We start from the raw sequence: 24985 nt of genomic DNA, 5'->3' as shown, positions 1-24985 counted from the left end.
TCCATTTCTATCACAGAAAATGCAGTAGTACAATAGAAATACCTACTTAAGGAGATACCTGTGGCATAAATAGACAAGGCAGAAGTATACATGTCCTGTGCATCAAATTCCAGCATCGTCACAAAAGCCTTTTAAAGTCAATGTGTGCTAACCACGTTCACGTTCTACAGACTATCCATCTGCACAAATGAACCTCATCCCATGGCTCTTTGTCTGTACAGTATGTGGCTCTTTAGGGCCCTAGCAATGGCACTTCTGGGCTCCATCGGTCTAACTGGCATTGCAGTTGGTGCTTATGACATAGTCCATTTTGGTAGGGTGTAGTGGATGCCGATGGATGCCCAATTCCTTAGCCTGCATACCAGGCAAAGTACACAGACCACTGGTTCCTGGAAAGCTTTCCAAGTTCCTTGATACTCTCAAAAAACTTTGTTCAGTAATTTAAGGGTTAAGCAAAAAAACAAACAGGCAAGCTTACAAGACCACTGCAACCATGGAAAAGCAACCATTGGAAGCCCAGGAAATTCAGAGCCATGGATGAATGCAAAAAAAAAAAAAAAAAAAACCCAAGCATTTGTAAATATGGAAATATAAGGATAAGGCACCCAAATAACGTAACTCTGCCTCTGCATTAACAGTAACCTCTGAACTTCCCTTCCCTTCCATCTTCCTTTCTTGTCCAGTATGTAAGAGATGTTATTTTTGGATCCAAGAACTCTTCTAAGGTCTTTCACAAATCGGCAGCCCTTGGCCCACTGTGCACATCATATGATTCAGGAAGCCACTTTATGTATCCGCCTTTTAGGTGGTGAATTGAAATGTGATTAAATAATTGGTTTCATGCACAAACCTCCCCAAAAGCAAGTGCAATTCATGAAATAACAAAAGGTTATTGTCAAGGTGGGCTGATTTAAATCAAAGCAATTTAAATCAGCAAGCAGAAAACCTTGATTTAAATAATCAATTTTAATTGTGTTTTGCATTTGTACTTTTTATCTATTTTTCTAAAGAAAGGTTGATTCTCATTAGTTAGCAGCCCTTAAAACATGTTGATTTGCAACTAAATACAACCCTTACACTAAATTTGGTGTTTCTTTGTGCTAACCAGGAGGATACATTATAGATATACATATTTATGTAAGCAATTATATAGCTTAAAATTTATTCAAATTCTTATTTTTTACATTTTTATTATGTTAGAAAATGGCAACGGGTGTGCTTGTTATTTACAAGATGATTAATATTTTATTTGTGATGTATGTCAAACTCCATTTGGATGGAAATTCAAATTCAATTAAAAATGCACGCAAACAGCATTTTTAATTAAATAAAACTACCTTAGAAGCGCTGGACACAAGTTTATCAATCCGTGTTTTGCATTTAAAACTCACTGATTTATTAAACAGTTTGTGTGCTGTGTTTAGTGAATTGAACTGGTTGTTTCTGGTCACCATGTCTTCAAGATTTTAGAACTAGTAGATTTCACACCCTCTCACACCTAGTTTTTTATTCACAGTGTGGAAGAAAAAAAACAAGCTTTCCTGCTTTTTCAACTCCCACTTGGTTTATTAACTTTTAATAAACTACTTATTGAATTGAACAAATTTAATCCATTTGAAACAAAGAAAATATTCTCTCTGTATCTGCAGAAGAGGCTACTGCTGTCAGAAGCAGTTCTACCACATCAACAAACTCTGGCTCCAGCTGCTTAGCCAGTGACTTCCACCAATTCAGTGAATTGATTTTCTTTAAAATTTGACAGCAAACACGCACTGCTTAACATTATCTTTTGTTTTAATTAATTTTAATATATTATAGTAAGTTTAGGCATTAATATAGACTGTCAATTTCAAATTTAATTTTAATACTTTTAGTTAATAAACTTGTATTTAATTTAAAATTTAAATAACAAATCTGATAAAAATCCAATACATTTTATTTTTATTTTTTATCTTATCGACTTTTATCCACCCTGGTTAGCATGCAGACAAAGCATGTCGATTAGTTTCGTAATCTGGTGTAGGCGGTTTGTGTACATTTTCTCTTTGAGGAATTCTGCGCCAAAAAATAAAAATATTCTGCACCAAAAAATAAAAATTCTGCACACGATACTTTAAAACTCTGCAAAATTCTGAAAATGTTGTCAAACATAACACTACATAATCATGCCAGTTTCAATTATTTTGGTAATTTATTGCAAAATACCTGTCAGCAAGTATGTCTGTAACAATTCAGAGCCACAAAAATCCCCCCAGGAGTAGAGAGTTAAAGCAACTCCTTTGACAGCCCAGTTCCTGTTTCTCTTCCCCTCCCCCCCGAGCCTAGCTGGGGGGCCAGACACCCACAACCCCTCCCCTCCAGAGCCCAGCTGCAGCCCCCCTCCCGGCCAATACACCCAAATTCCTTACCCCCAAGAGCCTAGCCACGCCCCCCCCCAGCCCAGATACTTGCACCCCCTTCCCCCCAGAGTTCAGCTGGGTGCCCCCCCAGCCCAGATGCCCCACCCCACCCCTCAGAGTCCAGGAATCCAGAGGGAAAAAAAACAGTCTGATGCTCAGCCCAGACTTGTGTGGATTTTCCTGCGCTCCACCCCTCATGCCCTCCCCCTGGCACTGTCTTCTACATGCGAGCTGGGCTCTACCTGATCCAGCGGCCCCCACTGGCAGCCAGCAGCACTGCAGCCCATTTCTGTGGGGAGATAGAAAATTCTGCACAAAAAACATTAATTTCTGCAAAATTCTGCATTGTGAAGTGGCACAGAATTCCCCCAGGTGTATATATTGAATCATTAACTGTGTCCAAAGACACTTGTATAACTGTTGCCACTTGGTATCTTAATTAACTCCTTAGAACTCAAATGACTTCACAATACATTCAACTCAGTGGGACTTCATTTCCCCAGGAAGGATTAAGGGGAACCTCTGCAGGATCAGATGTATATTCTCCTTATTACACAGTCCCTTTTGGTAGGGTGCAGTGGGGGCCCAGAATGCCAGAAGTAGGTTCCTGAGTTAGGTGCTCTTGCTGCTTGTAGAGATTAATTAATAATTCGTAACTAATAATCAGAGTACTTTCGCCTCTTCTTCCATTCATGGAGGATCAGTGAGCAGATCAACATCTCCAGTTCACAACCACTCAACAGATTCTTCTGCAAATGTTTTAAATTCTATGACTTGACTGCAAACTTTTCTCTGAGAGTATGATCGCTATTTGATTGGGAAGTCACAGGGTACTGTTTCTGGTCCCTGGGCAGACAAATAGGCAAACAATTCCCACACAACTACTCACAGTGCAACTTTGAAATTTGCTTTCCATAAACAATACACACTAGCAAAATGTGATAATTCAAATATTCACACAAAGCAAACAAAACAGGAGTGTAAACACGGCTGAAGTAAATTCATGAAGAAGTTCAACTGAATACCCACAGAACATTTTTGCACTATTCACTAGCAAGAGCACAAATCATGACGGGGGCTGGGATGAGTTGACTCTGGGATTCTGTTTGGGTTTTCTTTACATATTCATAGATTTCTAAGGCCAGAAGGAACCATTGTGATCATCTAATTTCAACTCCAGCACAGGACACAGAATTTCACCCAGTGTTTCTTGCATGAAACTCAACTTCTTAACTAGCGCATTCGTTTTAGAATTCTTGGTTTAAAGATTCCAACAGATTGAACATTTACCACTTCCCTTGGTAATCAGTTCCAATAGTTAATTACCCTCTTTAAAAAATTGTGCCTTATTTCCAGTTTTGAACTTTGCTGACTTCAATCTGCAGCAAATATGGTATACATTTGAACGCTGTCTTTTTGTTAGGAAAATGGCTAGAGTACACATTCTGAAAAATGAACGCCTAGAAGCCCAGCATTCCACACACTATTCTAACATTCCTGAATCACAGCTGAATTATTTCTCAAGTATGCCCATAGTCAATTCAAAATTAAATGCACTAGATCAACTTCATTTGAAGTTTCTAGGCAAAGCCAGTTTTGAGGTAAGATGTTGTGCGTTGGGGGATTAGAATTTTCTAAACTTGATTAAAACCTATTTTGCTAAGTCCAAACTCCATCTCAAAAATGACTCATCTGAATCACTGCAAAATTTTGGCAAAAAATATTCCCGGCTGGCTAGAGACCAAACATACAAAACATGAAGCGGAAAGGACCTTTTTGAGGATTTTAGAGAAATAGTCAAAATCAGGATTATAAGGGAAAGCAGGTTTCACCTTAATTAGAGAAAGGAAACTGTCTCTCCATAATACATGAGCAAGAAGTACCAAGCAAATAGACCTAGCAATAGGAAAGATAATGAGATCCTCCATTTCCCAGTGATGACTTCTTCCAAAATATAAATGAAACAGGGACCTATATTCGGGGCAATAGATAAAAAGGAAAACAAGGATTCCCCCCTTCCCACCTTTGCAGTAGTCATAAAATAGAAAAAAGAAGAACAGGAGTACTTGTGGCACCTTAGAGACTAACAAATTTATTAGAGTATAAGCTCTTCTTCTTCGAAGAAGTGGGCTGTAGTCCACGAAAGCTTATGCTCTAATAAATTTGTTAGTCTCTAAGGTGCCACAAGTACTCCTGTTCTTCTTTTTGCGGATACAGACTAACACGGCTGCTACTCTGAAACCTGTCATAAAATAGAAAGAGGTGCAAGGATGTTCATTTATCTTTTTGCATCAGTCCATGCTGATTTCTTGTTTCTACCATGCAACATCACCCCATATTGCAGAACAGCACAACACCAATATTGCAAAGAAACATCAAGACATCATGATGTGATTAATTTGTGGCTCCCAGCATCTCCATCAAAGACATCATGATGTGATTAATTTGTGCCTCTCCAGCTGTTGAAGGCTGGCTACAGAAAGCACTGGTCTATGTTACACAAAGGGGCACTCCTACTGATGGTTATTCTATGTGCCCCTATTGATGAAAGATGTCCTCCTTCCTTAATTTAAATATTTTCACCACATTACAGTGGTCTAAGTCTTTCTATATCACCTTTTCGTACTTTGGATCTCGAAAAGCACTTTGTGTAATGAGTTAGAGAACGGTGGTGCAGGGATTGGAAGAAAACAGAGCAGTCATTGCATACCTGGAGACAAGCAAAGGCCCTTGGGAAGTTCAAACCTGTTTTACTGAAAGGGGAACACTGGCCAATGGGATCTTCAACTTCCCTCCCCAGTCACTAACAAGACACCAGTGAGGAGGGTACAGAGTTTAATGTGGAAGCAGCTCAACCGTCAATGCCTACCCTGCAAACATGTACATCTTTAACTGCTCCCATTCTACCAAGAGACCAAAAAAAAAAAAAAAAAGTTAGAAACATGCAAGAGTGGGCCATAAATAGCAAGGTGATAGATGTCTTAGAAACAGTTGATTAAACAGAGACTAGACAGCCTCTCCTGTCAACCATAGATAGGAGCCCAAAGTCTAGAGAGGATGTATTTAATAAATGACAACAGGTGCCTAATTTGCACCCTAGGCAGCTATACTAACTTAAGAACCAATAATTCAATGTAACCAATATGCACATAAATCAAGCAGCAACCTCACAAAACAGGGTAAGCAAATAGCCAAGCTGCACAAGCTTAATAACTTACTTAGTTTGTTCTCACTGCAGGGCAAGTACCATCCCTCTCTTTTATGTTTTGTGCAGGGCTACTGCAATGGGGCCCTGGCCTCTAGGGGCTACTGCAATACTAGAAATAAATAATAATAAATTCCTCACTTTGCCTGCCTGTCACCCTTTGTGTAGCACTGACTTCCTCCACAGCTCTTACCGAAGGAGAGCTTTGCAGGAGTGCTCACTGGAAGTCAACAGCTTCGAGATATTGTGCACAAGATGGCTGGGGGAGGGGGGAACAGAGTGCATTCCACAAGAAAAGGGCCCTCCCAAAGAACTTCCTGACAGCAATTCCTTCTGAACAATTCCTTCTGAGATTGGGGGGGGGCAGTGTGTGTGGGGGGGGGAGAATGCATGTCAAGGTCTGCACAGGCACTCAAACTAAACTGCAGCACTATAGCATAGGGAGAGAGGCAGTATCTCTCATGTAGGCAGGCTGTTGGTCATTTAGCCCCAGATCCTCAAATGAACTCAAAGGAAGTAAGGAGCCTAATTACTTTGGGGGACCTGGACCTTAGGGCTTTATACATCAATACCAACCCTTTACTCTGCACTCAGAACCCCATAAGCAGATCACAAAGCACCGGTTGAACACGCTCGCAGCCTATCAAGCGTGCTGCTTTATTCTGCTCTAGCTTTTCCTGTAGTACGGGGACCATGACTCTTTTACCTTGCACTGGAGTAGGCTGATGAAACAAACCCTTTAAAAAGGCACTGCCACAGTCAGAATCCTCAGCTTCAGTCTTACGGCCTTAAAACAAAGCGGGTGGCTTGTCGCCTGAAGATCCAGCCCATGGTCTTTTTTCAAACAGACTTTCACCAATTATTCAGCTTTTTTGAGGGGGGGGACGCGGGGGGGGGGGGGGGGTTGTTTGTTTGTTTGCAAACGCCTGTGAAAGCAGAGGCCGTACTGGCATGACATTCAGGTATCGGTAGCACACACTAGCATGCTGACCTCCTGCACACACAAGGCTCCAGAAGCCTGCGTGCAATATTCTCCTAGCACCTTGTAGCAGAAACACAGGGACACAGAAGGGACTTTGCAAGGCCTTCCAAAGTGAACGACGGTCAATAAATGTGGACCTGACTCTGTTGCCATTACGCTGAGTAGCAACTTAGTCTGTCAGCAGCCTCACTAGAATCAACAAGACTTCTCGTCAAGTGCTAGTCAGTCTCAGAAAGGGTGGCAGAACCTGGCCCTGTGCTATTTACTATTCTGTGCTGTGAGCGCTCACTAGGGGACAGAATCCAAGTCCCTTATTTGCGCTGAACAATACTTCTCTCCATCAGTAGCCTTCAGCGAAGTCAATGGATCCACATCTGGAAAAAGGGGCAGCTCACAGTAGGGACAGATTTTGACACCCTTATTATGAATTATTATTATTATTTTAATTGCATGAATTTAGTGGCAGTGCAAAGTGCGGAACCAAACTGAAGCCCCAGTCTTCACTACCCAGTGGGCATCCCAATTCCACCACAACCAGTCCCCTTCTTAAATCCAGGCTCCTTTGTCTGCTCACCTCACCCTGCCCAACATCCCTCCGAGCACAAGAGAGATAAGGAGTGCAGGCTAGGTATCTGCCTCTCAGTAGCAGGAGTGAGACAGAGCGACAAGCAGCCAGATTAACCAATTCTCGGACAGCCCTGGAAAAGGGGAAGGGGCAGCTGCAATGCAATCTGCAGTCTCCGGCTGCGAGCCAGGACTTGCATGTGCACATAGACTTACACTACAGGCACGTAACCCAATCACCACCCTGCTGCACTCTTCCTTTTTAATTAAAACTTAACTTCCGTTAAACTTCAACGGATGCCAGATAAAATTTACTCTTTTTTTTTTTAAAGCCACTCTTGAAATTTGTCTGCAGTGGACCTTTTAACTTTACAATCCTTTTAGTAGCTACAATGTTAAGTATTAATACTTCTTTTTAATGTTGCTGTTCTGAAGTGTCTCACCTAAAGAGGAAAAATGAAGATGTGCATTTTATTTCAAATGATCATTAAAATTTCAAAAACACATTACCAGGACTTTTACAGAGGCTCAGCTTTGCAATTTTCCTATAGGGCCACTATCTGAGAACCTAATTAGGCCATGTATTTCTAGAGAAAATTAAATGGCAAATAGGATTTAATCTGGCCAAGTTTTCAGCTTCATTTTATCTACGGACTTCCAATTTCAATCGTACAGAATGGAATCGGACCATAAACTTCTCTGAAGGTGAGGAAATGGCTCTAAGGTAAAAATACATCCATATGCAGGGTCTCACCTTAGGGCCTACCCCTCAGGCAGGGGAGTGGAGAGGACAGAAGATTCCTTTCCCTTGCCCCTTACATAGTGCATGTAATAGACAGGCCCATCTGCAGCCCCTGCACTCCAGTGAGCACAGGAACTGCTCCTTCCATCCTCACTCATGGGTGCATAGGGCCCCTTCCAGTGCCCAGTGGAGTGAATGAGAGTGGGCATATGACCAGGGAGAACAGGTGCCGACTATCTGATTTCCCTGGGGGTCCTCCACCCCTGCCCCACCCCCATTCCACCCCTTCCCCCAAGGCCCCACCCCTGCCCCACTCCATTCCACCCCCTCCACTGAGCACGCCCCACCCTCGCACTGCCTCTTTCCTCCCCTGCTCCTCCCCTCCCCCCCCAGCGCCTCCTGTCCGCCGCTGAACAGCTGTTCAGCAGTGGGCAGGAGGCGCTGGGGGAAGGGGGAGGAGCTGGTCGGCGGGGCCTGCTGGTAGGTGCTGAGCACCCACTCTTTTTTCCCCTGTGGGTGCTCCAGCCCCAGAGCACCCATGGAATCAACACCTATGCCAGGGAGAATAAGCTGTGCCCTGGATAGGGTGACCAGATGTCCTGATTTTATAGGGACAGTCCCAATTTTGGGGTCTTTTTCTTATACAGGCTCCTATTACCCCCCACCCCCGTTCCGATTTTTCAGATTTGCTGTCTAGTCACCCTAGCCCTGGAAAGAGCTGTATTAGTGATGTTCCTGCAGAGCAACCACGGGGAATCCTTTCCTGAGCTCGCTCAACACGGCACAGCTCCACCCGGCCATCAACACCGGACTACGCCCAAATGACACCCTCCAGGAATTCAGGGATGACGATTTTTGACAGCCCTTGTTATTCTATAAATTAACCTCTGTAAAATTAGCCATTTGAGGTTATACGAGTCGAGAGCTCATTCTGGTGTTCCCCATTTCTAACTCCCACACTCTTCCTATAGTGGAAAAAACTGCTCCTATGATATCTAGTTGTAGATTTGTGGACAAATGCCTCAAAACCATGTTTGGGGAAAGCTTCCTATATGCCACATATTTATCAATGACTTTCTTTCCCATACACTAGGAGACAATGCAACTCACTGTCCAAATAGCCTGATCGTGAGAAGTAACCTCCTAGCTAGGCCAATCAAAAGTCACAGCAGAATGCACTGGGCTCCCAGACGCACAAATTCCTGTATTTCCTGTAATCTCCAGGAAAATATTTCACATCCATTGGGATTAGTTATGCTGAGAAAAGAAGAATTTCTGCGTGATTGAAAGTAATAAAGGCCCAGATCCACAAAGAGACTTCGGTGTTGGGATGCTCACACAACATGTCACTTTTAGAAAGTGACAGAAATAATGTGACCCCCAAAGCCTGAGTTAGGCACCTAGGCTCCCAATCCAATGCATGGGGAAAGCTAGATGTCCCAGAAAAAACAAGAAAACCCCCATATGCTAGCCAACGGGAGAGGCCCAGCCCTGCTACAGAGACAGGTGCCTAAATCCAAGCTGTAGGGAAGCGCCTGTCTCTGCTTTTGATCCACAGCCAGGAACACCTGCGCTGGAGGCAGGCACGTTGGGCACCTACATTTTTCCTTGTGAGAATGAGTTAGGTGCCTGCCTCACTCCACACACAACAGTGGGAGGAGGAGCGGCCCACCTTTAGCCCAGTGCTTAGAGCACTCACCAGGGATGTGGCAGATCAAAGTTCAGTGCCCCCATCTTGCCAAAGGAGGAGATAGGATTTGAACAGGGGTCTCCCACACCTCTCAGGAGAGTGTTCTAACCACTGGACTCTGGACTATTCTGATGTGGGGCTGCCTCAGTCTCTCCTCCTGAAGCTGTTCCATTTCCGATTAAATAACTGATGAGAGAACAGCTGGATTACCTGGTGGTAAAGGCAACCATTTGGGAGACCCAGGGGCTAGTCCCCCTGCTCCCATCACTCTTTCATGATTTATATGCAGTGGAATGGCTTCAAGTGACTTTAGGGGCCTATTGGGTGAAGTGGCAGCCAAGCAGAAATTTTGTGTATTGCAGTGACACGCAAGTACCGTCATGGATCTGGGCCACATGACTTAATATAGCTTTACAGAAAACAGACCAACTAATCGGGGAGCACAGAACACGAGCAGCTGGAGCATCAGACGCTAGCGGACTCAAAAGGCCACACCTTGCCATATCATTAAGGCAATGAACTCACATCCTCGACTGACCCATACAAGCAGCAGCTTTGGTTTTATTTCTAGGAGGAAAAACCACTTAATCACCACTCTGCCCTGAAATAAAAGAGTATACACAACTGCTGCTCAGTGCAGGGGAAAACCAGGATGGAACAGAATGCAGGTTTAGAGCAGAGGTGCTCCAGGGCTTGCTTCATTCATGAGCAAACTTCCTTTTAAACAAAAAAACAAAAAAAGTCTTCTTTTTTTTAAACAGGGAAAGCATAAGTTGCTCTAAAAGTCCCATTTCTCACCCTCAGAACATACTTGACAGCAGTGTGTGTGGTCATATTTCAAACATGTAAAAATACTGCTAGGTATTTTATGTTCATTGTCAGCCCCACATATAAGGAAAAGTAAGGAACATAACCATGTGTCAGCAGCTGGAAATCCTATGCATGCCAAACACTCAATGAAATCTCATCCCTGTGAACCTAGGAGTTACACAGAAAATTACAATGAAGTGTGTTGGTGGGGGGAAAAACATATGTTGCATACATCAGATAACATACCATGGACTACTTTACAGGAATGAGTATATTTACCATAATTAGATTGGAAGTGCCATAGTAACTGTGATTTCATAAGGAAGCACTATGATTGTATATTACTGGAATCTACAAGAACCTGGAGAAGTTGAAGAGAACATTTATCTAGAGACCATATTTAAGCAGCATCAGATCTAACATAACATGTAAATACTAAGGGCCAGATTGTCACCTGTACTAGTATTACTCGTTGTGAGTAATGGTAGCTGAATCTGGCCCCAGGCTTTAAATGTCAATTAAGCAAAAATGTTTATTATATACAACCAAATAGGTGTGCAAAGGATTACATAGGCTTCAAGATATACTGACATACAGTCCATAAAATTAAACACCTATATAACTCTACAGGATCAGGTCCTAAGAGGTAAACAACAACCTTTGTAAGGTTTCTCATTTCTGCTACAAAGTATGATAGACTGATTTTCCCGTGCATACAGCCTATTTGCTCTTGTGCACTTGTGTTATCTGTTCATTCCCTCTCTCTTCTCTCTCTCTCTCTCTCATCACCCTCTCTAGGCAGGAAAAAAAACTGTCATTGCACAGCTATCTCACTGTCATCTATTATTCAAGAAAGGTCTCATTGAATAAATGTCTGTTCAGAGTCTCTAAACAAATTTCATTTCTGAACACCAGTGTCTGCAGCCCAGCGGGCTATTTCAGCAAGATAAGATCACACATTTAATCAAACGCTTCAAAAAAGAAATACACACCAAGTTTGCTTAATAACGTCAAATAATAAAAGTGCAGTGTTGATGGCATACTAATTTTTAGCGTTCTTTCTTCTTTGAGGGTTGACTCAATAGCCAAGGTCAAGCGTACATGGGATTTCTACTAATTAGGGTTTCTGGTAAGTGCTGGCTACTCTCCGGACCGGTCTACTCCAGCCACTTAACCATAGTTTTGCCCAAAACGGTGGCAGTCCCTCTTCATTTGAAATGAAACAGCTGCACACATTCTATCCAAGTATGATTGATATAAAGGCATAACACAATGGGGTCCTAATCCATGATCGAGGCTCTTAGGCATTGTGATACAATTCATTTGTATTAACACCACCACTGCTAAATCAATATATTGTGTGTAGATTGATGACAGAATTAACAACCTCAGTAGTTAATAAGGAACCACCAACATCAGTGGCTGCTTAGATGTTATAACATATAGTTAAGTTACAAAAAAGAGCTCTCCTTTCTCGATCATCCACTCATTTGGCTACAGCTCCTGTTGCGGTAAGCTGGAGTTCGGGTTAAATAAGGAATCGTGGCCAGAACACACAATGTGAGCTTTACCATTTATTTTGACTGCAGCAAGACTATCCTTTAAGAACAGCAGGAATCAGCCCAAGAATTCTGGACTTTATGATCTGCACCGGCCAGGCCAGATTCCCATGATGTGATGTGATGGAGATAAAGTAGTCACCGGTAGCTTGTATATCATGCAGACTTCTAAGTCTATGATCTAATTTTTCATGTTTCCAGCAATGCTACAGAGACACATCTGCTTTGCCTCAAAACTACATGAGTTCTGGGGCCAACCTGGACATCCTTACTCCGGGCCAAATTGCAGCCCCTACATCTGTGGGATTCTCCACACCCAGAGCTCTCCCTCCCACACAAATTTCTCAGGAGGGTGTTCTATGGGTACTGGGATCCACGTGGTGGAAGGGGCTGAGTGGGCAGGGCCAGGATTATGGGGGAAACAAATTGACCCCCTCCAAAGACCAGGATGGAAGGATAATACAGACCCAAACTGTATTATCTTCCCCTGCAATGGGGAGCCGCCTTAACAGTGCACTCCGGGCCGCAAAATGTCTGCTTCAGGAGCCCTGTCACACATTCTCCAAGGGAGCCATATGGCAACAGGGCACTCACTGGAGACCCAGGTTTTCCCACGGGAAGGGACAATCAGACTCTCTGGTCTGACTCAGGTAAACTGCTGATGAAGTCATTAGAGCTGTGCCTAATAAGGCCTGAGTAAAAACTGAGGGCCAGATCCTGACTCACACCAAGTGTTATCTTACTGCTCAAGTATACTCCCGCTGAAATCAATGGGATTGTTCAGAGTAAGGTGTTCTACTCAGCTTCAGGGGAACAGAGTCTGACCCTGAAGAAAGAACAGCGGGATCGAGCCCTTGATGGACGGGGGATGTACACCGGCAATTCTTGGCAAATTAGGAGTGCTAGAACACCACTCTAGTTTTATGCGTGAAGTCCAAGGTTCCAAAATGAACACTATTCCACATGGAAGGGCCATCTTCCACACGGTGTTTGTTATACATACGTACTATCTAGAGGCAGGTCCTGATTGGTCAATCCATTTCTAATGCTCCACCAAGTATGCTACAGTACTAACTGTTGACTACTTGTCTATAGTAACAATTTACCTCTCCATAAAACAAGCTGAGAGCTATTTAAAACACCTATCAAACTGAATTTGGCATGAGAATGCATATATTACTTTGGAACCAAGGTTTAAAAAACAATATTTAATATTTCTTACCCCTCCCTCAAAAAAAGAAAAATGGTATCCATTAAAGAGAACAGAAATGACCTCCCACTACAGCAGCTTTACACTATGAAACATCAATGATGTCTCATGCTCACACTATTCACTTCCTCTGGAAGAAAATGGAGTACATACTGGAGTGGGGGAGGTCCAGGTTGGATATTAGGAAAAAACTTTTTCACTAGGAGGGTGGTGAAGCACTGGAATGGGTTACCTAGGGAGGTGGTGGAATCTCCTTCCTTAGAGGTTTTTAAGGTCAGGCTTGACAAAGCCCTGGCTGGGATGATTTAGTTGGGGATTGGTCCTGCTTTGAGCAGGAGGTTGGACTAGACGACCTCCTGTGGTCCCTTCCAACCCTGATAGTCTATGAGTCTATGATTCTTTCTAATGATTCAAGGCCCACATTGTGACATCCTCACTCACACTGAATTAGGGTGACCAGATGTCCCGATTTTATAGGGACAGTCCCGATTTTTGGGTCATTTTCTTATATAGGCTCCTATTACCCCCCACCCCCTGTCCCGATTTTTCACATTTGCTGTCTGGTCACCCTACACTGAATACCACCTTACACCACAAACTGTCCTATCAATAAAAAGCAACAGAGGGTCCTGTGGCACCTTTGAGACTAACAGATGTAGTGGGAGCATAAGCTTTCGTGGGTAAGAACCTCACTTCTTCAGATGCAAGAAGTGAGGTTCTTACCCACGAAAGCTTATGCTCCCACTACTTCTGTTAGTCTCAAAGGTGCCACAGGACCCTCTGTTGCTTTTTACAGATTCAGACTAACACGGCTACCCCTCTGATACTTGTCCTATCAATGGGGCTACATGAGGAGTAAGGTACTACTCAATGTGAGTAAATACATCAAAGCCAAGCCTAACACAGCTATCCATTTGGCATAGTCCCCAATACCGTACCCTATTATTATTGAAAAATACAGATGCAACTAAATAAAATAAACACATACATACATAAAACAGCAACCAAGGGTTTTAAGTTATATGGCAGACATTTTTGGTACAAAATTTGTAGTATTTAAGGCTCATTAAAAAAAAAAAAGGGATAGCCATCCTCCCTGAAGTAATTGACAGGAATTTGCATCATTTTGAACTGACAAAGTGTCAGACTGTGACACAAATACTGGCCAAAATTCTGTGAAAGCAAAGGAGTTAAACACAATCTTTGAAACCCTCTTCAGTTCTACCCAGCGGTGAAATCTATTCACAAAGATGACTATGAGGACTCTCCCCCCTCCCGCCCCCACCATCCTTTGGAATAGCTTTGAGGGAAGGAAGGTGAAAAAAAAACAGGGAGCCATTGAAAAATCTCCTTACGGGGTCAGCTGTCAATGGAATGCATTTTAGTATTCAGGATACCCACCCATGCAGAACATCAAAAACTGGGCTTTGGTCCCTCCCCTATTCTCACAGGCTTAAGCTAATGCTGAGTTTCTGGAGCTGTACTGAATAGCAACACACACTGCCTCTGCAGGACTTGTAAACAGCAATACAAGCCGATCAAATAGAACGGGGGTATAGTTTCTACTTCATGTTTCCCTTTTCTTGTGGCATACTCTAGCACAACAAATCTGGTACATTAAAAAAAGGTCAACTGCTCTAGAGCTCCATGTGTTAATGTCCTTTAACGTACAGCCTTTCCCTCATTCCAATGGGAAAGCAGACCCACACAGATATGGATACAGCTGTTTAATTTAAATGTTTTATCCCCAGCTTTTAAAAAAAATGTTATTCATTTCTGCACAAAATGAGCAATTTGCTTATTTCAGATTTAAACCTGTGTAACTCTGGAACTCCTGTAGTTCCTTTCTGATTTAAATCATCTTTGGAATCTGAAATGCAAGGTCTCATCTTGTTTTACAACAGTGCTGTAAGCAAACTTTTGGGCGGTATGAGTGCCATCCACTGAAGAAATCCCTCAAATCATGGTTTTGTTGTTGTTTTTGCCCATTTCCAGTTAACTCCACTAATACAAAGCTTAAAAAGCTGGTGATAAACTTGAAAACAAAACATGGTTTGTACATAAAAGTCCTGATACTGGCAAAATGATGCATCCCCGTCCATTTTTTAAATAGTTTTTTCCCCCCAAAGTTTTCCGTAAGATTAATGGCTCTTTGTAATGTATCTCCGGTTGAAGTCAATCCTGGGATGCCACCATTAGTAGTTGTGAAATTTACATTCATGATGAGATTACAGTTCCAATCCCATTCCAGTTGAAGCTAGCTGAAAAATTCCCATTGACCACAATGGAAGATGGATTGGGTCCAATCCCTTCAGAGTGGGAAGAGGCTGCAGGAATACATAAACAAGAGCCCACACAGACTTCAACGAAATCTGTGGCTCCTCAGTGCTTCGGAAAATTGGGCCACTTTTATTTAGGTGCCTAAATTTGGATGTTGTTGCTTAACTTCAGGCAGCCATGTTTGAGCATTTTGACCCAAGATTTTCTTTTCTTCATACCTACATCTTTAACACATAAGGGAAGGAACAAAGGAAAAAAATAAAAAGCAAAACAACATTTTCTCTCTACACAATTCCAAAAATTTAAGCATTTTAAAGCAAAAAACAGAAAGTTACAACATCTCAACAAACAGCATTTTGTTTCCACTTTCAATAGTTAGAATGAAAAATAATGTTACCTCATGTCTAACAGAAATCACTGGATTTGCTAAACGTTCCTATCCCTCTAATTTTGAGCAGAGGGTCCCCTTCAAAAGTTCAAACAGTAGATTTACATCTATAACTAGCTACTTGGCTGGTAAGTGGGGGGGATGGGTGAAAGGGTCGTTAGGGAGAAGACTGACATCTTTTTAAAAGATACTATATATTGTGTGTATGTATATATGATTATTAAAAATGTAAGTAGTTCACGGGAGATTTACAAATTGCTCAGAGCTTCACCTCCATTAGGTCAGTCTTCAGAACAGGAGAAATCAGCTTTTGGGGCACTGGAATCAAACATTTCAACTCCTTATAGATCATAGATTCACAGATTCTAGGACTGGAAGGGACCTCGAGAGGTCATCGAGTCCAGTCCCCTGCCCTCATGGCAGGAGCAAATACTGTCTAGACCATCCCTGATAGACATTTATCTAACCTACTCTTAAATATCTCCAGAGATGGAGATTCCACAACCTCCCTAGGCAATTTATTCCAGTGTTTAACCACCCTGACAGTTAGGAACTTTTTCCTAATGTCCAACCTAGACCTCCCTTGCTGCAGTTTAAGCCCATTGCTTCTTGTTCTATCCTTAGAGGCTAAGGTGAACAAGTTTTCTCCCTCCTCCTTATGACACCCTTTTAGACACCTGAAAACTGCTATCATGTCCCCTCTCAGTCTTCTCTTTTCCAAACTAAACAAACCCAATTCTTTCAGCCTTCCTTCATAGGTCATGTTCTCAAGACCTTTAATCATTCTTGTTGCTCTTCTCTGGACCCTTTCCAATTTCTCCACGTCTTTCTTAAATTGTGGTGCCCAGAACTGGACACAATACTCCAGTTGAGGCCTAACCAGAGCAGAGTAGAGCGGAAGAATGACTTCTCGTGTCTTGCTCACAACACACCTGTTAATACATCCCAGAATCATGTTTGCTTTTTTTGCAACAGCATCACACTGTTGACTCATATTTAGCTTGTGGTCCACTATAACCCCTAGATCCCTTTCTGCCGTACTCCTTCCTAGACAGTCTCTTCCCATTCTGTATGTGTGAAACTGATTTTTCCTTCTTAAGTGGAGCAGTTTGCATTTGTCTTTGTTAAACTTCATCGTGTTTACCTCAGACCATTTCTCCAATTTGTCCAGATCATTTTGAATTATGACCATGTCCTCCAAAGCAGTTGCAATCCCTCCCAGATTGGTATCATCCACAAACTTAATAAGCGTACTTTCTATGCCAATATCTAAGTCATTAATGAAGATATTGAACAGAGCCGGTCCCAAAACAGACCCCTGCGGAACCCCACTCGTTATGCCTTTCCAGCAGGATTGGGAACCATTAATAACAACTCTCTGAATACGGTTATCCAGCCAGTTATGCACCCACCTTATAGTAGCCCCATCTAAATTGTATTTGCCTAGTTTATCGATAAGAATATCATGCGAAACCGTATCAAATGCCTTACTAAAGTCTAGGTATACCACATCCACAGCTTCTCCCTTATCCACAAGACTCGTTATCCTATCAAAGAAAGCTATCAAATTGGTTTGACACGATTTGTTCTTTACAAATCCATGCTGGCTGTTTCCTATCACCTTACCACCTTCCAAGTGTTTGCAGGTGATTTCCTTAATTACTTGCTCCATTATCTTCCCTGGCACAGAAGTTAAACTAACTGGTCTGTAGTTTCCTGGGTTGTTTTTATTTCCCTTTTTATAGATGGGCACTATATTTGCCCTTTTCCAGTCTTCTGGAATCTCTCCCGTCTCCCATGATTTTCCAAAGATAATAGCTAGAGGCTCAGATACCTCCTCTATTAGCTCCTTGAGTATTCTAGGATGCATTTCATCAGGCCCTGGTGACTTGCAGGCATCTAACTTTTCTAAGTGATTTTTACCTTGTTCTTTTTTTATTTTATCTGCTAAGCCTACCCCCTTCCCATTAGCATTCACTATGTTAGGCATTCCTTCAGACTTCTTGGTGAAGACCCAAACAAATAAGTCATTTATGAGGGACCTAATTATAAAAGAGCCACTTATATGCACACACTTTAAGTCAGTAATCCTTCAAAGACCCTTATGCCCATACACTGCCCCAGTGACTTCAGTGCGACTCCACATGGTCATAAAATCACAATCATTGAGCTTCTTTTGTAGAATCAGGCCCTTTAGTCTTGATGTTTGACTTAAGTTTCAGAAACATTCAATTCCCATAGCTGTAGATTCATAGAAAAACAGGGTTGGAAGGGACCTCAGGAGGTCATCTAGTCCAACCCCCTGCTCAAAGCAGGACCAACTCCCAATTTTTGCCCCAGAACCCTAAATGACCCCCTCGAGGATTGAACTCACAACCCTAGGTTTAGCAGGCCACTGCTCAAATCACTGAACTATCCCTCCCCTGAGTTCAGATACAGTGGGTCAGATTCTCAGATGGTGTAATCAGCATATGCCAATTTATACCAGTTGAGGATCTGACTTAATCTGCTTAAAGCAAATGTAGTGAGAAAAATTAAACCAAGGGCCCAAACTTGTATCCACTGAAGTCAAAGTTTTGCCATTGACTGCAATGGGAGTTAGATTTGAAGTATTCAGTTTATAATTACTAGAATTCCTCCGGTTTAATCACTGAAATGTTAACTGTAGTATTTACCAAATAAAAGGTATCATTTCATAAAATTGACGTTGTTATGCTATTTCTTAACAGATGCTATGTAAACTTAATGACAATTAGGCATTTAAATTATATGCGTAATTTAATATCAGACTGTGACAGCTTCTAAATACAACTTTACTCTCCTTCGAGCCAGATTCCTTTCATGACCCATGAAATGCAACCTATGTTGATTTTCATTTATATGTTCCCACTACAGTTTTAAAAATACACAGAGCAGACTTCAAGTTCTCAATTATTTACACTGGTTCATTAAGACTGAAATATTATATCAACTGCTAGAACAGTGATGCTGAAAATACATAGAAATACATTTGAAACAATACTGTAGCTAGGTCTCCTTTGAGTGTCAGTCCTTTTCAATTCTGATCAATAGATATTCTTTTCTCCATCTTGACTGTTCATTCTAAGTGGTTCCAAAAAACCAGAAACCGAAGACTTGATCTGTGTTAGGTTTCCTAGCTGAATTTGTTTCAATTGCACACAATATATTCTACAGACTACGCTGTCAGATGTTGTGCACTTCTGTACTGAAGTGTTTAACTACAGATGATGTGGTAGAAGTCACAATATTTTCCAACAGCTCAAGTTTTCAACAAAATGATCTGTTGGCTTATATGTTCAAATATATACTCACGCGCATACATATATATTTTACACATGCACCCGCCTTCCAACCCCTAAGGTCCAATCCAACTCTTGCTGAACTCAATAGTATTCCCTTGGAAGGGTATGCAAATTGTTTGAAGTATAAATGAAAAAACGTGGCAATGAAATTCTGATTAACTGGTGGCAGAATTGCAATATTGTATGGTATTAATTTGTACCATACCATGATCCGCAACAAAGACATTTCAAAACGTGTTTTGTTTTAGTCTATGTACACCAAGTTATCCCAGTCTCTCCTAGAGGAAATGAATGGTGGTTTCAATCAGTTAGGATAAATCCCATTGGACAGAGCTGTTGTACAACCACAAAAGTAGTCTAGAAAAGAGAAATTTAACTTGTTATTGCTTGCCAGGCAAGCTTCTACCCTACCATAAGCAAACCTTTGGTGCACTGAATGACCAACACATCCGTTCTGCAGCTGAAATTGGAAGCTGGCTTCATGCTTCAACTTCCTCATATACACCACTAAATGGAGGAACTCATAATTTGCGCAATGGGCCCATCAATTTATCACATTTCTTTTCTGCCTCACCTCTGCCAGTTGGCCCTATATTGACATAGATACTTAATTCCAGGCTCCAACCTTCTCCCATTAAATTCAACAGAAGTTTTGCCACTGTTGACTTTAGGGGGAGCAAGAACACATCTACATACGCACTCTACACAAAGTGTAGTCTGGAATGAAATTGCTTCTTGCTGACGTTAATGAGGAATTAATTGGGGACAACCAAACTTAAGATCGAGTTGGTCCCCGCACAATCCAACTTTAAAGCACCGTGGCCGGCATACAGGAATATGACAAATGACAAGTGTTTTAAACTAAGTATCTTGTGCATTTCTCCAACTACAGCTAACTCAGAGCTACAGTATGGACAATGGAATACAATTTTAGGATGTAAGGAATCACATCAAAGATTTGAGTACAAGTCAGTTTCTCTCTAGATAAATAGCCAAGACTTTAAAAGTGGGTGCCTATGGTCAGGCTCCTACAGTTCTGTTTAGGCACCTAACGTAGGTGGCCTGATTTTCAGATGTACTGAGCACACATAAGCTCTGCGAGTCTTCAAAAAAATCAATGGTTACTGCTGGATGCTCAGCGCCTGTGAAAATTAGAAAATTTGCATAGGTGTCTACATAAGGAGTTAGGAGCTGTAACTTGAAACGCTTGCCAAACAGCAGTTGTGAAAACTTTCTACCAGAGGCTGGCATGGCCATACTTAAGAATGACAAAGAATGTCCCAGTGTTCTATAAATATCCCATAGGACAGTAAATGGCTACAAACAAAGCCAGAACGTGGTTCTTCACACTATAAATATTTCCATTTTTAGATCTAGATACGGTGCATTTTCAGTATTCTTGCTATATCAACTGGGCAGCTGTAGGAGGAAAAAGACAGCAGCAGAGAACAGCTAGAAGTTCAAGGAACTGGAGTGAGGTCATTTGAGTTCTTACACATGTAGTAGGTGCCTCTTAATCCCACTACAACAAGCAGCCCAACCAATGATAGCAGCAAAAGAGTGGCAAGTCTCTGTGCATCTCTATGCTATCCAACAGCCCCAGAACTCTCCCCAATAATCTACTAAGATTATGAGACCCAGCACTCAGCATGACCTAAGCATCTCTGAGATCAAAATTTTTAGTATTATTTCTGGATTTTCTCTAGATAGGGGCATACCAAGAGAAGGATTTTTCTAGCCAGAATCACCCTAGATCCTAGCATAGAACCTCTCACATCTACTGTGCAACTTAATTTTTTCCAAGAGAAATACAGAGCCGGCACTCACGTGAAACTTAAATGAACAGATTGCAGTCCAGGTAACGTTTCTGGCCAAAACTCCACGCTAGTCTACACACCCTATCTCTTCCTATAACCCCTTCCTGCTCTCTCAGTCCCACCTCCTTCACCTGTCTTTGCACCTTATTTCAGGTATGTGTAAAATAATCCTCTAGTAAATGCACACCAGTCCTCCTCTCTCCCCACATGCACTTAGATCAAAAGTTCCTGAAATGTCCCCAGTTCTAATGTCCCCATTCCTGTTCCAATGACCACACTCTTCTCTATAGATCATACTTGTTTTTATTGTCACTGTACTTATTCATGCTTCCAACATGAAAAATCCTCAGGGCAGGGAAAATATTCTTGGTTGGACACACTGACCAAGTGTATAAGTCAGACACGCTATACAAATGTCAAATACTAATATAGTTTGCCCATCCTTAATTCTTAATTGTTTCGTAGGTTATCCACTCCCATAAATCCTAAATGAATTAGAAAATAATGGAAACAAATCTATTTTAATGTTCTTTAATCTTCTCAGATCACCAGAAATTATGTCTAATAAAACAACAGTGTTGGCTAATGAGGTCCATGCCACACGTTTATAAACTCACCAAAAAGGAGATTGAAAAAAGCACACACACCCAAAAACCCCATTCAATATAACAGACTTCATCTAGCACAAGTATTTTTAAAGATCTTCCAATTTATGGAAAGAATGATCTGGTTTCTCTCACAAGGCTGTGAAATACCTTGAGGAGCTTTGTAATTTACTATGTTGTAACACTTGAAAATGTACCACTGTCCAGTCAGTAGATTCAATGGGAGACCTTACATCTTCACCTAAACTCTGCTCACATTTTACATGTACCTAACGAAGCAATCATTTCTTTTATCATCTGCAGACAATACAACCAACTGTATCTCAGGGAAGCAACAGGGTGTGTGCTGTATTCTTTAATTAACAAGAGCAGCTGGGAAACAAAACTCAAGCACTCCTACCACATCACCTTCGGCTAAACTCTACAATAGAGATGGACACAACTCTGATGACATCACAACCTGTGGAATGTATGAATACTATGGAACACATGCTGCTAGGAAACAAAGGACATTGATGATACCAAATCTTCAAATGTACAGCCTTGGAAACACTTAGGATGAATTTTCTAGATTGAGAAACAAATCATTCCATGTTCCCTCAACAGCCAACTCCTGTCTTGTGGAGCAAAATAGCTGAAGGGAGACTTGGTAACCTTACGCTTGCTAAACAGTATTAAATTGCTTATATATATTCAAAAATTACAGTTCACTGTTTTTCTTTGGCTAACCTGGATTGCCATTAAACACGCTTTATACTAATATTAAATGTTTCCTTTCACCCCATGCATTCCAAAAGATAAACTACATATTAATTAATCTGAGTGAAGGGTGAGTCAAAATTCAATATTTTCCTTTTAAGAACCTCAGAACATTTGGAAATGGATATGCAAAGGCTTTCCATCTGTGTTCACTCTGTTGTTGTTTTGGTTTGGTGTAGTAACAGGAGACAATACAGTTACCTTTAGTGCTCTACGCTAAATAAGGAAACCAGGCTTATAACAAACACCAAAACAGCAGCAGTTTGAATCACAACAAAGGGATTGTATCACCACTATTAATATTGCGGCTACTAAAATTTGAGGTGAGTTGTTCTACCTTAAGAAAAACCAGTCATAATAGAGCACTAACCTTAAGTTTGTAACCAAACATTGGCACTGATACATGGATTTTTCTCTCTTCTTGCTGTTAAATAAGGACAGGGTAGATTTTTCTCTCTTTTTTGGACAGCAATCCCTTTAACTTGTACACTTTATATAGCCCATAAATCTATAGAAGAATTTTTCCAAAATGAATACACAGTGGAAGCATTTTTGTACCCCAAAACCCTGGAAATTATGATATATTGGCTCCACAAAACCCCCACTATTTCTCAATATCGAACAGCTAGTATTGGCTACGCTCTCTTACTAGATAGCATTTCAAAATGATAATGGAGAAGCCTTCAAAGGACTTCATTGAAGAATGATTTCTTTTTCTTGGCTTGGTTTTGAAAATCTTGATCTAATGCTTTGGAATAATCAGTGCAACAATACAGAGAGCAATTATAACTAGCAGGCTGCCTATCTGCCTTATAGCAAGACACAGAAGGCATTTTCCCCCTTTCCCCGGCTCTAGCCATCTCCACATTTCCTAAGCAGCTGGCTGCATGGAATCCAAACCGGGAGTGCAAGAATTCTAATACTTCCTAACGAGTAATGTGAATGGGAAAGTAAATACAACAGACATCAGTTGTTTTGGCTGTAACTACGATTGTTGCAGCGATACACAGCAATTCATTTCTTCGGCGGTTTACAAATTGTTTTAACAACCGCAGAGAAAAATCACAGGCGAAGCCTACTCGAGAGGTTCCTTTTATACCTAGCTCCCAATCTCTCTCGCGAAAATATAAACATCTGTGCCTCTATGGGGAGGGTGGGGGATGAACAAAACAACTGATCCTGGAATATATTGTTGCCATTGGCGACATTGTACTTAAGTCTGTTAATGAGATCCAGCCCTCGAAGACAAAATCCCAGGGACACAGTGCAGATTTTGGGGCGCTGCACCTAACATCTTCACGAGCACTAAATGCGCCGAGCTTTGTTAGACTAGAATATGGGGACGGGTTCCTCAACCGGGCTCACCGCCTGTACCAATCAGCAGCCGTGCAACCAGATTTCCAAGTTAAACAGTCACAGGATGATTGCAAGGGAACGGCAAATAAATAATGAAATGGGAAAATAAAGCGAGCGCTCAAGAAAGGGATGTAATTTTCATCCTCCACCCTTCTGTGCCGGCCCCTCTTGCTCACATATCCCTCGCTCTGCTGTACGCCAGCCCTACTCCTGTAGCAGGCAAAGGGGCTGCTTCAAAATCCAGATCTCCAAGGGGGAGGGGGACAAGCTTTGATGGCTCTTAAAATCCTTTGTGGTCTACCTCAGCCGTGTCTCTCCCCCCTTGCCGGGCGAGGAGGTGCCCGGAGAGGCTGGGGAAGGTAGGATGAAAACCTCTTTCCCCCCACACCCACACTCCCCAGCTCAACCCGAATATCCCCGCTCGCGCCCCCTCCTCGCACGCCGCCCGGGAAAGTGGTGGTTTATTGGGGCCACCCTTCCAGGCATCCCTCCCTGGTAGCCAGCCACGGAAGGGTTTGCACAGCCGGCATTTCGCAGAACACCCACAAACCCAGCAGCCAGACGCGGTGCCTTGCCTAGGGAAGCCAGAAAGGGGGGGGGGGGGGAAAGAGAAGGAAAAATAAAATAAAACCCCATCGGGTCTCCTTTATCCCCCCTCCCCAAGCTGAGCCACCCCTCCCTGCAGCCCAGAGCCATCACCTGCACCGCTCCCCGCCGGCCGGGCACCAGGCACTGCCCGCGGCACGGCACGGCACCGCCGCCCGCGATGCGCACCGCGCTATTTCCAGGACAACACGCGCTCGCGGCTCCTGGAGGAAACTATCCTGGGGAAACAGCCCCGCTCGGTGCCCCGGGGGCGGCGGGACTCCGCGCTCCGCAGGGGGCGGGGGAGGCGATGGCGGGGGGGGCCCTTAGGAGCAGTTACCTTCAGTCCGGTCCGGAGCGCTCCGTCCCCATCAGCAACCTGCGGCGGCGGCGCGCTGCCTCCCGGAGCCAGCCATGGGCGCGGGGTGGCCGCCCCGGGAAGGGGGCGGGGGGGGGCAAGCACCCCAAGTCGCTCCTTTGCCTCCTGGTCCTGCCGCTCCGCCAGCGGGGCGAGCCCGGCGGCGCCCTCGCCTCCCAACTTCGGAGCGCGCTCAGGGCAGCGGCCGGCGGCCCCGCGCACCCCCCGGAGCAGAGCGGCTCGGCTGCGGCAGAGTCATTCCCCGGGCTGCCGCTGCTCGCGGAGCAAAGACGCCGCGGAAGAGAGACCGGGAGAAAAAACCATCCCCCCTCCCCCCGCGTCTCCTGCCTTCT

The 24985-nt window shown here is 42.8% G+C and overlaps 1 protein-coding gene across 50 annotated transcripts in view; it reads right to left on the bottom strand.

Moving 5' to 3' along the window:
* ADGRL3 (adhesion G protein-coupled receptor L3) overlaps nt 1-24754 on the bottom strand; it is an 820109-nt gene extending 795355 nt beyond the window's left edge. For 49 of the 50 annotated variants that reach the window (XM_042860378.2, XM_065595838.1, XM_024100865.3 and 46 more), the window contains exon 1: nt 24615-24754. The gene's annotated coding sequence lies outside the window, so the exon portion shown is untranslated. Of the gene's footprint in view, nt 1-22703; nt 22758-24614 lie in introns of all 50 variants that reach the window. The other variant, XM_065595833.1, reaches the window with a different exon arrangement.
* Between the last annotated feature and the right edge of the window lie 231 nt (nt 24755-24985).

The sequence above is a fragment of the Chrysemys picta genome, chromosome 5 (genome assembly GCF_011386835.1).
Source record: "Chrysemys picta bellii isolate R12L10 chromosome 5, ASM1138683v2, whole genome shotgun sequence".
Classification (NCBI taxonomy): domain Eukaryota; kingdom Metazoa; phylum Chordata; order Testudines; family Emydidae; genus Chrysemys; species Chrysemys picta.
The sequence above is the reverse complement of the archived record's forward strand: the minus strand, read 5'-3'. Positions and strand labels throughout refer to the sequence as shown.